Source organism: Zingiber officinale, chromosome 2B, assembly GCF_018446385.1.
Source record: "Zingiber officinale cultivar Zhangliang chromosome 2B, Zo_v1.1, whole genome shotgun sequence".
Lineage (NCBI taxonomy): Eukaryota > Viridiplantae > Streptophyta > Magnoliopsida > Zingiberales > Zingiberaceae > Zingiber > Zingiber officinale.
This window is the reverse complement of record NC_055989.1, coordinates 90,511,256-90,528,346: the sequence shown is the minus strand read 5'-3', so window position 1 is coordinate 90,528,346 and position 17,091 is coordinate 90,511,256. Positions and strand designations below refer to the sequence as shown.

At 41.4% G+C, this 17,091-nt stretch overlaps 1 non-coding gene across 1 annotated transcript; it reads left to right on the top strand.

Annotated features, from left to right (window-relative positions):
- The first annotated feature begins 3,980 nt into the window (after nucleotides 1–3,980).
- On the top strand, nucleotides 3,981–4,096 carry LOC122049782. Its single transcript, XR_006131039.1, has one exon. It is a non-coding gene; the product is annotated as a U5 spliceosomal RNA (small nuclear RNA).
- The last annotated feature ends 12,995 nt before the right edge of the window (nucleotides 4,097–17,091 follow it).

The window sequence follows — 17,091 nt, the reverse complement described above, 5'->3', positions numbered from 1 at the left end:
CTTGCTACCAAGCCTTTTCTTTTTCTCCTCCCCTTAGAGCTTGAACCGGTGGAAAAAACCAAGGCGAGGGAGAGCTTAGGGCCGACAGCTTTAGGAGAGGTTTAGGGTTTGGGGAAGTAGCCAAAAATCCGAGATGAGTAATGCATTATATAGGTTTTACTGTGTCTAATCCATATTCGAACATTTCCACCATAACTACTAAATCATATAAATTTTTTATACACATAATAAAATTTATATTTATGAGTTATATAAATTTTTACACATACTAAGTTATATAAATTTTTATACACATAATAAAAATTTATATCTATAAGTTATATACATTTTTATACATACTATGTTATATAAATTTTTATACACGTAATAAAAATTTATATCCATGAGTTATATAAATTTTTATGCGTACTAAATCATATAAATTTTTATATATAAATATTTAGATATGTAATAAATGTTATACATATTTATATCGAACTATTTTCTTAATATAATTAATTAATTTAAATTTCATAAACGTAAGATAACTTAATTAATTAAATCTTAACTAAAGCAATTATTTAAATTAATCAAATTCTAATTAAATCTGAATTAATCATATAAATCTTCTTAATTAAAATAATTATTTTCAAACACTACAGGTTTATCATGATATGTCCAATTATAATAATTTGGGGAAAACTAAATTTACAAAGATGTTTTAAAACTTTATTACACTGAAAAAATTTATCATTATAACACTTTCTACATAGACACTTTAACTTATTCTCATCTATAAACTCAATATTATTTCAAGAAAAAATTAAAAATTATTCAAACCTAATAATAAACTCATTAGTTATGCCAGGTAAATTTTTCTTATACATCCAATTCCTTCCTTTATGTATTTTTTCTGTTGCCAAATTTAAAATTATTAAAATATGAACTCTAATCTAATACAAATAAAAGCTAATACCTCATCAACAATAGTAACATAATTAATTGCTGCTAAATTGATATAACAATAAGTAATATTAAAGTAACAAGCGTAGTTATATCTAAAGCCGGTGAACATCTGCTATCAATGAATAACCATTGTTATAGATATACCTAAATCAAGTGAACAAACTTTAAGTTCACACTAAATAGAGACATGCACATACAATATTACGAAGTCAACAATCAAATATAAGGGTACACAAATAAATACTTTTGGTAAACTAAATGAATATCACAAAAAATAGTGGCCTCAAAACGTGTCCGATCACTCAACCAAGATTGTGCGTGCATCCAAACAGGGTCGTACGTGGCCCAGCCACCCGAACAAGGTTTAGCTTGCAAACACCTTAACTTATTCAACTCAGACACCTCAACTTTTTCTCATCCATGAACTCAACATCATTTCAAGAAAAAGTAAAAAATTATTCTAACCTAATAATAAACTCATCAGTTAAACCATGACATTTAGGTAAGTTTTTCTTATACATCCCACTCCTTTTCTTTCTGTATTTTTCCTATTTCTAAATTTAAAATTATTTAAATATTAACTCTAATCTAATACAAATAAAAGCTAATACCTCATCAACAATACTAACATAATTAATTGTTGCTAAATTGATATAATAATAAGTAATATTAAAGTAACAAGTGTAGATATATCTAAAGTTGATGAACATCCACTATCAATAAATAACTATTGTTGTAAATATACCTAAATTAAGTGAACAAAGACGAGTGTCTCCAAATATTTTAAGTTTATAAAGATATGCACAAACAATATAATATTACGAAGTCAAAAATCAAATATAAGGGTGCACAAATAAATATTTTTGGTAAACTAAATGAATATCACAAAAAACAGTGGTCTCAAAGGATGTTCGATCACCCGACCAAGATTGTGCGTGCATCCAAATAGGGGCGTATGTGGCCCAACCACCTGAACAGGGTTTATCTCACGGTCAACCGAGCTCACGACCAGGAATGAGTTTGCGGTCGACCAAGCTCATGGCTGAGGTTGAGCTCGCAGTTGGGGTTGAGCTCATGGTCAGATGAGTGCACGACTAGGGCTGAGCTTGCGGTTGGACTGACCTCATGACTATGGAGGGAGGTAGCGGCTGGGTTGAGCTCACGACCAAGGAGGGAGGTAGCGGTTGGGTTGAGCTCACGGCCAGGGAGGGAGGTTGTGGTCAGCCTCATGGCCAAGTTGAGGTGGCTGCTGAGGTTGCGGCCAAGTTGCAACGGCGCTTGAGGTCACGCTCGACCTCGACGGCATGGTTGAGAAGGCGACTGTTGCACCTCACCATGCCTAGACTAGGTCGGAGAGGGGAGGGGAAAGGAGAGGGGAGAGAGAGGAGCTTATGTTGTGTGCTTCCCGTGCGGGAGAGAATCGGAGATCGCCGCACCTAGATCAGGCCGATGTCGCGAGTAGGAGAATCAAAGATCAGGATTTTAGGGTTAGGGTGTGGATTTTAGGGGAACCCTTAAATTTAGTGACAATTTTAGAATTCATCGTAAATTTCGATCGCAAGATAGTGACTAAATTTTTTTTTCTATCACTAAATTTGCAATGAATTTTAAATTTGTTGTAAAATTGACAATGAATTTTTAATCCGTTGTAAATTTTGAGATGAATATTGAATTTATTGTAAAATTTAGGAATGGAGTTGAAATTTATCTTAAATTTTGTAACAAATTTTGAATTTATCACAAATTTAGCGACAGTAAGTTTCAGCCACTAGAATAGTGACCGGATTAAATTTCAGTCATAAAACAGTGACTGTTATAAATTTCGATCTCTACATTTGTGATAAATTTTTTAACGAATTTAAAATTCATCGCAAATTTTGATTGAAAAATAGCGATCGAATTTTTTTAGTCGCTAAATTTATGACATTTTAAATTTGTTGTAAAATGAGCTATGAATTTTTAATTTATTGTAAAATTTAGGAATCGAGATGAAATTTATCCTAAATTTTGTGATAATTCTAAATTCGTCGTCCAAAATAAATTTCAGTTGTAAAATAGTCGCCTATATAAATTCTTTGTTAAATTTGCAATGAATTTTAATTTCCTTGTAAATTTTGTAACGAATAAAAAATTCATCATAAATTAACGACAAATTAATAATTCGTCATAAATTTTACGACGAATTTAAAATTTGTCATTAATTTATAATTAATTTTACTATAATAATTTTTTAGCCATATATTTTCGAGGAAAGTTTTTTTTTTTCTTGCTATTTTTACAATGATTTTTTTTTTAAATTTTGTTACTTTTTTTTGCAACGATTTTTTTTTTTCGTCACTATTTTTGTTGTTGATTTATGTAAAATTGTTTTAGTCGCTAAATGTATGTTTTATTTTTTGTAGTGTTTCCTTTGCCATGCTTTGATTACTCCTTGATCCAGCAAACCCTACTGGAAAATTTCCAGATTTCTTCATCGATTCCCAAAAAGAATAAACCTTTCTCTTAATTCAGACTTTTATTATTCCAAGAGCCTGTTCTCGAGCTCCATCAACTTCCTCTTGTCACCAGATGGCGGCGGCAGGGGACTGGGAATGCTGGGATTTGCGAGCTAGCTAGGGTTTTGCGGCGAAGGTAAAAATGGGCGTTTGGTTTGGGTTATTGGGCGAGGGATCAACTTCCTCTTGTCATCACATGGCGGCGGCAAGGGACTGGGAATGCTGGGATTTGCGAGCGAGCTAGGGTTTTGCGGCGAAGGTAAACATGGGCGTTTGGTTTCGGTTATTGGGTGAGGGAGGAAGAGACGCGCGTTGAGGAGGCCGTCGAGTAGCAAAGGAGGAGAAGTGTGCGAAGGGCACAAGAGGGAGGCGGATCTGAGGAGAGCCATATGGTCGCAGTGTTGAAGGTCCATTAGGCTTGTTATGGTCATGCCGATTGACTGAAGTTTATCTAGTTTTTAGTCCCACATCGTCCGTAGTTGTTGCTGCTTCTTTCGAGAAACATTTTAAATTGGTGTTAGTAGGGTCCGTAGTTGTTGCAGCTGCGTGGTGAACACAGAGCGAATTATTCTTTCGCCTTTTACTAAAGAATACCGTGTGTTCATCACTTAAAGCAGCATACGCTTATTTTTGGAGGAGTTTCTTGAAGAGGAACCCTACTAACTGAAATGGAAATTTTGTATTAGTATTATCAATTTAATTATATTCAAACTACAAAATATAATTTTTGAAACGATTCATTTTGATTGATGGCTCCAGCTTTATAGTGAAATTTCTTAGTGGTACCTTAATTAAACGTTTTCTTTTGCTCACCATGCGTCTGAAGTTTAGTTTTAAAGAGTTTCTTCTCAAATCTCCACCGTCGCTCTCTTGTCTTCACAGGGGAGGGGAGGTGACTACGGTTGCGGGGCATGTACTATCTTTACAAGAGTTTCGCAACAGAGGTTAATGGGAATTTGTTGCGAGGTTAATGGGAATTTTTTGGTTTGGGTCTTGACCTAGGGAAAGAGATTTCTGGGGAGCCGATCAGGCGAGAGGAAGTGAAGGATCAGGGAGAGAGGAGCGTCTAAGGAGGGATTCATGGCAGACAATGTGGTCATGAAAGTTTGGCTAACTTTTAGTCCCACATCGGCAGTAGCTACTGCGCTTTTCTGCGAGAAATGTTATAAATTGATGCATGTGTTGGAAGCTATAATTTGCAACAGTTTGTTTTATAAGTCATCTCCAAGACAAGAAGCTGGCTCGTGCCCCTCCGTTACAACTTTTTTAAATACTTAATGGCAAAATGATATCAAAATTTGGCGAAAGATTATAGGTAGCTTCAGGTTCACCAAAGAAAATCACGCAGTAATTTTTCTTAAGAGAATGTAGAAGGGCCACACTAAATAATATTAAGAAGCAGATTTAAAAGATAAGTACATAACAGAGAAGATCATAAGTAAAAAATATATGTATATATCTAACAAAGGTAGGTCTTGGTCAGATGACTCCATTGCATGTTTAACCGAATTATATCAGTCCAAATAATTTAATATGGCCATGAGTACGTTTCTAAAATTTTCAGGGCGCAATTAATAATATTTTAGGAGCCTAATCATGTGCTTTACAATCATACTGCTCCATATAAATCTTTTCCAGACAGCCTAATAATTAATGGTTACTAATAGATATTATTATCTAAATATTTAATTTTGAGTGCTTCTAGATAAATTAACGTATGAATTTTTTTCATAAACGATTGACTTAAGAATGCTAGGCGAATGAGTTATTTGTTGCAAGCGCTTTCTAATTTAAATTAATATTCAATGAAAAATTTTAGACGGATTGAATTATCGTCTTTAAAATTAATTGATATAAATTAAATACTTGATACAAACTTCCTACAAGCTGCAAGCAAAATTAATTGGCATACTTGCCAGAGTTATGGGGTTCGATCCTGAAGAGCTTTTGTGCCACTTTGCTATCGAGCTCTAAGTTCCTAAACAAGCTGCAAGCAAAGCACCCCATGCAGATGAATCAAGTTGTATTGCCATTGCATCAATGGATTGCATTGCTTCATCCAAGTGGCCAGCTCATCCAAGCAAAGTCTACCATGGAAGCATAGTACTTGAATCCCTGATCAACAAATTCATTGTGGCTGCAAGCTGACAGAACACTAACAAATGTGATGTAGTCTAGGTCGATCCCCAAATCCACCATTTAATCGAACAATTTGATCACTTTGTATCCATGCCCATGTTGTTGGAAAGTAGTTATCATAGATGTCCAAGCGGACCACATTTAACTGGTCCTTTGCCTGATTAAAGGTCTGATATGCATCTTCCTACCGCATTTTGCATACATGGTGATCAAGGAGCTCCCATCACATTGGTTTTGGGCGCACACAATTTTCACTGTCAAGGAATGGACTGCAGCACCCTGACCCTATGAAACTAGCATGGCCAAAGATTAGAGTAAGGTAGAAGGAGGTTTCAGCCGGGAAAATTCCCTCTCCCACTATATCTAGCATGGCCAAAGCTTGGCGTAAGGTAAAAAAGGAGGTTTCATCTGGGAAAACTCCCTATCCCATTATATGTATGAAATAACCACAAGCATCTTCGGAGCAATCACTTTCGATCCAACCCATCATCATAACATTCCAAGTCACAACATCTCTGTGGAGCATCTGTCAAACACCTTTGCAGCTTCTTCCAAGCACCCACATTTGCAGTACATGTCAATGAGTGAGTTCCTCACATAGGCCAAAGACGACTCAAGCTTAACCGCCAGGTCGTGTACCGCTCTCCCAAATCTGATGCTGCACGCATTTGAGCACACGCTCAGCATGGTGGACAAACTCAACTGATTCGAGCAAGGACCCATCATCGTTCAACAACGAGCGAAAAGCCTCCGTAGCATCGCAGTAGAGCTTGATGTGGACAAGCCCTACAATCAACGTGTTCCAAGAGATGAGGTTCCTCATAGCCATTTTGTCGAACACCTTTTAGAAAATCCATGACGCGGCCGCACTTCACGTATATGTCGGTCAAGGCACTGGCGACATAGATAGGGTCGCGGCGCCATGCCGGAGAGCGAGGGTGTGGACCTAGCGGCCGAAGCGGTCTGTGTCGGCACCGGTGCAACTAGGAAGGATGACAGAGAAGGTGTGGGAGTTGGGAGCGAGGTTGGCGGAGGCGTGGAGCTGAGCGAAGAGGGAGAGGGCATCGAGAGGCTGGCAGGAGCGGGAGATGTGGGTGATGACGATGTCTAGGCGATGACGCTGGAGTGGTGGCGGACGTTGGCGAAGATGAGGAGGGCACGATGGAGTTGTCCATATTCGAATGTTGAGGAGGCGCAGTCAGCCTGGAAGAAGGAAGTCACCACCCTAGCTACGATTCCAGCGCCCGAGTGCCAAACATTACCCGCTCAGTCACACAGAGGACCTCAGACGGGCCCCTAGCCTCGTCATCAAGAACCACGGCCTCAGGCCGTATAACACGTGAAGGTCGAGCGGGAAAGATATCCTGAGCCCCCTCTGGGATCTCCGCGATGGTGGTGTCCATGCATCGATCAGCCTCTTATGACACACAGGATTGTTACTGTCTGGTAAATCGTCAAAATAACAACCGAGGATTTTGTCGACACACTTTGTCGCTTAATCGCTGCCCCTATCGACGGCTAAATGGCTCACCTAGGAGATACCAGCGAGAGGTCGAATGGCACCAAAGAACGCCTCCACCGCTAGTAGACTGGGCGCAAGCTCCCGTTTGGGTCCAGCAAGCGCTCCCCACCCAGCAAGAGGAGAATTGCAATAATGCCGCCTGGGGCGATATTGGCATGATCGTCGGGGGACCAACTGATGGAAACTTTAACTGAGTGAAAAAGTCATGCGCTGGCCGATTGGAGATTCACATGGTTGATGGCAGTACACAGCAGACAGCCGAGCCTGAAATTAGCTTCGGACCTAGATACCTAAAGGGGGTGGAAGTCCCTCATGATGATACTTTAAATAATTATGGTTGTTCTAGTCAATTATAACATCTATTGTACTTTTATTGGCACAGGAAACTCAGTCAATATCATCTTCAAACAAGCATTTGAGCAGTTGTAAATAGACCTGAGCGAGCTTCAACCCATGACAACTTCTTTATATGAGTTCACAGATAATGAAGTCCAGCCGCTTGGCTAAATAAAGTTGGCTATATCCTTGGGAGAGGAGCCCCTAATGAAGACATGCCAATCGATTTTCATAGTCGTGGACGCCACTTCATCCTATAATGTTATTTTGGGCGGTCGACCTTAAATGAATTTCGGGTGGTCGTCTCAACTTTTTGCCAAAAAATAAAATTTCCTATGGACGACCGAGTGGGGGAAGTCAAGAGGGATCAGCTAGTAGAACGCAAGTGCTACATAGAAATTGTCAAGACCGAGGCCAATTCTGCCCGGAAGATACAATAAATGAAAGTCAACACCATTCGAGAGGCACCAGCCACTCTAGTCTATGAAGAGAAAGAGGAAGTTCAGATTCGACCAGGCCAGTCGGAAGCCACTACCCAAATAGCGGTCGATCTACCTCAAGAACTTAAAGCAAAGCTTGTTGCGTGTTTAACACGTAACAATGATATTTTTACTTGGGAGCCCAAAGAGATCACTAGTGTCTCTCCTACGGTCACGGAGCACATACTCCATGCCTTTCCTGAAGCTCATCCGGTCAAACAGAGAAAAAGAGACTTCGGAGTGTATTAGAATAAAATCATCCGAGCAAAAGTAGATAAGTTGGAGACTGGATATTGTAGGATCGAAAAGAATTTAGATATCTCTACAATAGCATGATATTGTCCACTTTGGGCCTAAGCCCTCATGGTTTTGCTCTTGGGCTCTCCCCAAAAGGCCTCATGCCAATGGAGATATCTTTTCTCTTATAAACTCATGATCTTTCCCATGTGTTTTCAATGTGGGACTATGTTTGCAATCTTGCAACCCCAACAATCCCCCCCTCAAATAAAGGACCACAGGCTTTCCACGTCCAATCCTTGACCCACCAGGTCTTTCTGCCCCTCGGTCCACCCGACCTACTAGGACTTCCTTGCCTAGCCGCAACTAGGACTTCCTGCCTGGTGTCTGGTCCTCTTGATCCAAACATAGGAGCCCCCAACTTTCTTTGTTCGAAGTCAATATTGTACCCACATAGCTCAATCAGATCATAGCTCTTGTGCACAGTCGGTGGTTAAACCTTCTGGCAGTCCGGGCTCTGATACCAATTGTAGGATCGAAAAGAATTTAGATATCTCCACAATAGCATGATATTGTCTACTTTGGGCCTAAGTCCTCATGGTTTTGCTCTTGGGCTCTCCCCAAAAGGCCTCATGCCAATGGAGATATCTTTTCTCTTATAAACCCATGATCTTTCCCATGTGTTTTCAATGTGGGACTATGTTTGCAACCTTGCAACCCCAACAGATATATCCCCAGAGGTGCAGTTCCCGAGTTGGTTAGCGAATGTAGTCATGGTGTCCAAGCCAAGAAACAAATGGAGGGTTTACATCGATTTCATAGACCTCAACAAAGCTTACCCCAAGGATTACTATCCCTTGTCAAGAATTGATCAGGTAGTAGATTCGACTTCTGGATGCGAGCTAATTTGCATGTTGGATGCCTATCAAAGTTACCATCAAATACCGCTCGCCAAGGACAACCAGGAGAAGATTAGCTTCATAACTGCTGAGGGCGCTTACTGTTACAATATTATGTCGTTGGGACTTAAGAATGCAAGTGCTACTTACCAACGACTTATGAATAAAGTGTTCCGGAAGCAGACAGACAAAATATCAAAGTTTATGTGGATGACATCCTTATCAAATCCCTCCGAGCGGCCGACCTTTGTTGTGCCAATGTGGAAAAACCAAACTCTTAGGCAATACCGGCTACAACTCAATCCCAGCAAATGTTTGTTCAGAGCCATGAGCGGGTGGTTCCTGGGATATGTTGTGACCGAGTGAGGGATAGAAGCTAACCCAAACAAAGTTCAAGCCCTTCGAGACATGGCTCCCCACGCAATCTGAATGAGGCACAAAGACTGACTAGTCGGATCACCGCCTTGTCTCGCTTCATCTTTCAGTCGGTCGATCGATCGAAGCTTGACCTTTTTTAAGATACTCCGCGAGTGACCAAATTCCAATAGGATACCGACTGTGACAAAGATTTTGAGGAGCTAAAGAATTACTTGTCCACCCTGCCTATACTTACTAAGCCAGTGGCGGGTGAACCTTTGTAAGTGTATTTGTCAGCCAATGAGCACGTAGTCTGGTTAGTATTAGTGAGGCAAGAGGGAAAAGATCAACAACCCGTATACTTTTTAAGTTATTTATTAAAAAGAGCCGAGTGTCGTTACATCGCACTCAAGAAATTAGCGTATGGATTAGTCTTAGTTGTTTGAAGGTTACGTTCTTATTTCCTTTCTCACCCTATCTGTACTTACCAATAACACTTTGGGTCGAGTACTTGTTAACGCCGAAGCCTCAGGAATGTTGATCAAGTGGACCACTAAGCTCAGTGAATACGATATATAGTATCAACCCCGAGTGGCCATCAAGGCTCAAGCCTTAGCTGATTTCCTAACAAAGGTGCAAAACCTCGAGCCTAAGGGAACTTGGAAAATATACATGGATGTGTCCTCTACCCGGCAAGGAAGTGGAATAAGTATTCTTATGGAAGCACCTTAGGAAGATAGAATGTAGTTGCATGTTTGGCTGAATTATCAGGCTACCAACAATGAAGCAGAATACGAAGCATTGATAGCTGGCCTGCAAACCGCCAGGCATGTGGAAGTTTCTCAGGTTCTAATCTATTCAAATTCTCAGTTAATCACTCATCAATTATGAAGTAATTTTGAGATCAATAATGAACAGCTAAAGCTCTATGTAGAAGCATTTAAGAAACTCATAACTAAATTCTAGGAAGTAATTATACAAAAAGTTACTCAGGCAGAGAATCAGACAACATATGATTTGGTCAAATTAGCTTCCTCTATAGTTTCATGGACCCTAGATAAACTTGTAAAACAGACACTACTAATAGCTCGCATTGAACGACAAGCCGACCTTGAATGGCAGAGTGACTGGAGAACACCGATCATCTTGTTTCTACAGCAGGGGGTTCTATCGGTCGAGGGAGAGCAGATATGTATGATTAAGAAAAGGGTTGGTCGATTCACTATGATTATAAATGAGCCTTCTCATGTCCTTTACTAAGTGTGTCGGACCGGATGGCGTGTAATACATTTTACAGGAGGTGCATCAAGGTTCTTGTGGAAGTCATGCCAGTAGTCAGTCTCTTGCTCAGAAAGTATTACTGGACGGATATTTTTGGTCTACCTTACAAGCTGATGTAGCTCAATTAGTAAGAACCTGCTTATCCTGCCAGAAGAACTAGGACATCCCACATCACCCCCACGAAGTTGTTAAAAACTTCCATTGTCTCCTGTCCATTCGATCAGTGGGGTATGGATATAGTAGAGTCTTTTCACTTAACGCCTTCCTAGAAAAAATTCTTTCTAGTGACAGTGGACTATTTCTCTAAATGGCTAAGGCCAAGCTATTAGCTAAGATACCCGAATAGATGGTTATCAAATTCATATGGCAGCATATTATTTGCAGATTCTGAATTTCGCATAAACTAGTTTCAGATAATGGAAGACAATTTGAGGGAAGAAAAATTTAGGAGTAGTGTTCAACCTATGGTATCATCCAGGCCTTCACATCTGTGTCTTATACCCAGAGTAATGGTCAGACATAAGTGATAAATAGAGAGATCATCAAAGTCCTCAAAACTAAATTGGACCATATCGGAGGAAGCTGGTCGATGAGCTACCTAGTATATTGTGGGCATATCGTACAACCCCTCGAGAAGTGACAGGTATAACCCTTTTCACCTAATTTATAGTGGTGAAGCAGTGGCTCTGGTCAAGATCAACGTGGAATCTGATCAAAGGCGGTTGTATGATAAAGATAATGTTGGCAGGCATCTTATGGAGCTTGATCTGATAGAAGAAGTCAGAGACAAGACGACAACTTGGCTAATGACATACCGTCAAAGGATGAAGCAAACATATAATAAAGGAGTTATCCCCCGATAGTTTTTAGGTTAGTGATCTGGTCTAGAAGAAGGTCAAGCCGGTTAGGGATGTTAACAAGCTGGAATCACATTGGAGAGAACCATACAAAGTGATGCAAAAGCTTGCCTCAGGCTCCTATTATCTCGAAGATACAGAAGGCAAAAGGTTGGACTGACCCTGTAGCGCGAATTATCTACAGCCTTATAAGGTTTGAAAAGTACGCCTGTAATTTACTTGTGTATTATGTAAACTTTTTACACTTAATGAGAATACAAGCAAATTTATCTGAGAATTTCTTCAAGTTCTAATCCCCCGAGTCTCCGATCAAGTTAGTCCCAGACTCCTAAGCCACCGACTTTGTTATAAGCGAGCATATTCTCGTGACTACAAGTTTTAAGCCCCCGAGTCTCCGATTGGGTTAGTCCTAGACTCCTGAGTCACTGGCCAGATTATAAGCGAGCATGTTCTTGCACCTACAAGTTCTAAGCTCCCGAGTCTTTGATTGGGTTGGTCCCAGACTCCTGAGCCATTGGCTGGATTATAAGCGAGCATGCTCTCATGCCTACAAGTTCTAAGCCTCCGAGTCTCTGATCAGGTTAGTTACAGACTCCTGAACCACCGGCTGAGTTATAAGCGAGTAAGCTCTCACGCCTTCAAATTCTAAGCCCCCGAGTCTCCGATCGGGTTAGTCCTAGACTCATGAGCTACCGACTGGGTTATAAGAGAGCATGCTCTCATATCTACAAGTTCTAAGTTCCCGAGCCTCTGATCGGGTTCGTCCCAGACTCTCGAGCCATCGGTCGGGTTATAAAAGAGTATGCTCTCGTGCCTACAGGTTCTAAGCTCTCGTGTCTCCAATCGGGTTCATCCCAGACTTCCAAGCCATCGACTGGGTTATAAACGAGCATGCTCTCGCGCCTTCAAGTTCTAAGCCCTCGAGACTCCGATCGGGTTAGTCCCAGACTCCCGAGCCACCGGTCAGGTTATAAACAAGCATGCTCTCGTGCCTACAAGTTCTAAGCCCCCGAGTCTCTGATCAGATTTGTCCCAGACTCTTGAGTCATCGGCCTGGTTATAAGTGAGCATGCTCTCGCTCCTTCAAGTTCTAAACCCCCGAGTCTCCGATTAGGTTAGTCCCAAACTCTCGAGCCATCGGCAGGATTATAAGCAAGCAGACTCTCGTGCCTATAAATTTTAAGCCCCCAAGTCTCCGATCGGGTTAGTCCTAGACTCCTGAGCCATCGACCGGATTATAAGCGAGTATGTTCGTACACCTTTACATTTTGGACTCTTAAAATTCCCCCACAAGTTTTAAGTATAAGGGGTTCATTTTATTAATCGGCCTGGTTATTACGCTCGACATCATCTCGCCCTATTTATTATTTAGTTCGGTAATCAATTATGAGGAGCACACTCAAAGGCCATACCATAAATAAATTAAGGGTTGTAATCCTTCATCCTAGTCATTCTGCTTGGTGTTAGCATCTCGTCCAGCATATTATGCAGCCCGGAGATCCCTTCTAAGATACATTTGCTCGACCTAATTCTTCTGCTAGGTGTTATTGTCCCAACAAGACTATCAGGCAAATTATCGAGTATTTTCAGAAGAATGCATATAGAACTTATTTGGCAAAAGATACTGGTGATTTTGAAGATATACGAGAAAATAGGTGTAATTTAATAATATTTTATACATGTTTTGACATTTAAAGTTTACTCCCTTCAGTGATTATGCAATATGAAAAATAAATTTAGCTAAATATGCTCAAGAGATCCTTCGGGAGCTCTCTGAGGAGTCGATGATGAACTATGGTTTGTCGAGGAGGATCAGTTGATAAATATCCATCCTCCCATAGTTGAAGGGTGACCCCTTCGGCTGCATAGGAAAGTGTTCTCGAAATGCACTTGGCAAATTTCTTATCGTATTCATTGGGAGACTCGAGATAGGCCTTCCGTCTAGCCTCACAATGCTCATCCTCCCCAACCTTGCATGTTTCTAGTTCAGTTTTTGCAGAGTCCAATTTGGCCTGTAGTAACTTCAGCTGGGCTTCTTGCGTATCCAATTTACTTTGTTGTTCCAGTTTCACCATGCCCTTGGAAGATAATTCATCGGTTGGCTCAAAGGGTATGGATGCATGAGAAAGTCTCAGCCCCTCCAGAAGGATATTTTTCTAAGCCAGATCGGAAATGGCCCTAGCCCTCATTGAAGTTTCTTCTTGGATCTTGGATTCGCAATTTGTAACAAGATTTTTAATTTTTGTCTTGTCCACTTGGTAAGAATCCGCCAGTAGTTGATATTCCTTGAAAATTGCCCCATGTTTGAGAGAAGCTCGACCTGAGTTTTCACTTCTTCCTGCAAGTTGGTCATTTCGGTGCTTGGGCCAAATGCGACAGATTCTAACTCCTCAACCTGCTCCTTTAAAATCTTGTTGGCACACTCCAAATCCACATCCAGTTGGCCTAAATATAGCCCAAATGCATAAAACTGAAAAAGAACAATGATGAGGTCTTAATTCACAAGGTAGTCCAAATTAAAATCTTACCATAGTAGCATTTTGAGCGTGTTCATCTACACACGCTGATACTGTGGCCCCTTTTGACTGTCTATGTGCCTTTTCCATGACTCAGCTAACGGGTCATTAAGCTTTAGTATCTCGTACAAGGATAAGGCAATGGTCCCTAGTCCTTGTCGAGAAGGCAAGTGTAGGACTGTTTGAAATGCTTAGAAGGGCCAGTCGGAGAGGTGGGCCTCGAAGGAGGGGCGCCGAAAACCATTGATCACCTTGAATGAATGAATCAGGAAGGTTCTTGTACTATCCCGACCGTCCCAAGATCCTGTGAGATTACAAGGCGCACGGGCGTAAGATCGGTCGACCTTATAACAGATGCTTGTTTAAAGCTCTCTAAGGTGACGAAAGGAATGCCTAGAGCTTGTGGTGATTAGGTCAAGCGAGTAAGGGTTCTAATATTGTCTCAACTGGCCTGAGATCTGGGGCAGCCGCACAAGATGCAGGTGTAAGAATGGTCGACCTCATCATAGCAATTCTAGAGTGAGACCGACAACATTTTGGGAGCCCAAGCTCTTTTCCTTGAGCGGACGAATCCCAAGTCAAATCAATGGAGCCAGCTCGTCTGGTTCCTGCTCAAGTAAACCTAGGGCTTTTGATTGGGGCCTCTTACACTTAAATATGAGAGGACTATCTGAGTACGAAGACATAGAAGAGGACCAAGAGGAGGTTATGCTCTTACACTTAAAAGATCCTCCTTTATTTAATTATTTCTGAAAAGGAAGACCGGGGTGATAGCATCTGCTATAAAAATAAGCAAACATTAGAAGAAAAGTCCTCACAAATAACTGAGAAAGAGAGAAAAAAAAACTCCTTATCAAAAGTGGCACTTAGCCAAAGATCCACAGGAGTCAGCCCAAAAATGTATAATAAGCCCTCTATAGTCAATTTGGGTAGGCTAAATTTCATATCTACAGCTGATCTAAAGCCCGACGTAGGGTCAGATCCATGCAGATATTGCCTAAATTTGGGATAGGGGGAAGGTGTCACTGCCATGTCATTGGGCAAGGTAAAGAAATTGAGAGTCGAATGAAGAAGTATTGCTCTCCACTCACCCTGAGAGGGGATTCTATCAAACAAAGTTGTCTTAGGATGGGCGCAGAAGCGGAACAAGTTGTCTGTTACTTTTTGTGGGTAAAAATAGTGATGAAATAAGCAGGAAGACAAAGGGATGACTAGTAGATGGAAGGCAATAGTGACGCCGCTAAGAATGCAAATAGAACTAGGGATGAGTTGATGAAGGAGAATCTGAAAATATTGGCTAATGGTGGTGAAGAAAGAGTGGATAGGAAAGCGAAGCCCCGCTAGGACTTGTTCTTTAAAAATAGCGATACTTTCACTGGGAGTAAGGTGGGGATGATCTTATCCTTGGGGTATAACTACATAAGAAGGAATCCCATAATTAAAATGAAGGCCATCGATATCCACATCCTAAAGGTTTGAAGAGCACAGCGTGTACCATGCGCTATCTTTAGCCATTGGGAGAAAAAAGATGAAGAGAACGAAAACAAAAGAAGGACGGTGAAGAAGATGAACCCACGAAGAAGAAGGAGAGGTAAAGGCGTTAAGACCCTTAGAAATCTCGTATGAATTTTCTTAAGGGTTACTTTTTGAACCTTTTTTTAGTAGAACCGGTGGATTGTAACCATAAAAACGCGAGTGATCCTGTCCGAATCGCTGAATCAACGGACGCTGGGCACGTGGCGCTCTCCTTGTCGCTGACGTAGATCTCTGGCCGGTCGCACGGCACTCCGACGAACCTGCAAAGAAATCGGGCTGGGAAGGGGTTCCCGGCGACGATCCTCCGACGCTCAAGTCAGGCAAGTGGACAACAAAGAAGTGGCTCTCAATATCAGAGAATGCGTACCTCAGGCGAAGTGTGAGACCCTTTATATAGGGCTGTGGAGAAGCGAGTGCACACCCACCAAGGTGTACACGTGTCCATTCCCATATTGTAGTATGGGTTTGTCAGAGGAGCTTACCTGACACCATACTGCTACAGTTTGAGCACGTCTCTGATGGGACAGCGAATCCCTCTATCGTAAGATTTTGAGTATGGCCCGGTCGTAGAACATGCCCGCTGTCAGAGAAAGATGTTTCCCTTGTCCTTTTGTATCTTCTGTTTCTATGCCGAGCGTCCGGCCGGTCGGGCATCTCCTTACGTCCGACCGGTCTATAATACTGGTCCGCTCGGGAGTTTCCTGATCGCGTGCTCTACTGACTGTTCACAGTATTGCTGTTTTCTGCCTGGCCGAGCGGGCTCCCCGATCGGCAAGTCGACCCTGTTCCATGAGCGTCGGAACCCTGCCTCCTCGCCAGGTGCCTTTGACTCTGATGAGACCTCGTTCGGCCGACTGGTCAATTCTTCTCCGGTCGACCGTTCGACCCTTTGACTTCCATGTGGCGTTGACTTCCCCCAGAGGTGGGTCCCTGTTCTTACCGCCGGATCAGCGAGCTAGATTTAGGATTGTAGGATGGTAAGATGAAACGACGGGTATATGGGAAGATGTACCCTGATATTAAGGTGAAGGCACACGTGTTACCAATAGGAAGCGCACATTTGTAGTTGATATGTAGACATTTATCCCGAAGAGCCGACGGAGTTATCGGACTTGACTTTGCTTTTTGTGCCAGCCTTTAGGGAAGCCCAATTGCCCTTCAATTTAAAAAACTATTGCCCTTCCCTAAACTGTTGCCCTTCCTTAAACCTCACTTATTGTAGCTCGTTCGGACTTGGGCCCAAATGATTCCAGGTTTTGCCTTAATAAATTAAAAGAGTACTGTTTGACTACAGCTCATCCAGATGTGGACTCGAACAGATGTTCGCGGTCCTTAGTTTATCACACACACTCAGAGAAAACAGAAGATACTAGACAATTGAGCAGTAAAGAAAAGGTAGATGGAAAATTCAACATAAACTTGACCATCTATATAGGGTGGATACAAGCATCGAGTTTCGTTTCAATTAACTAAAATAAGAAAGGCATAACAA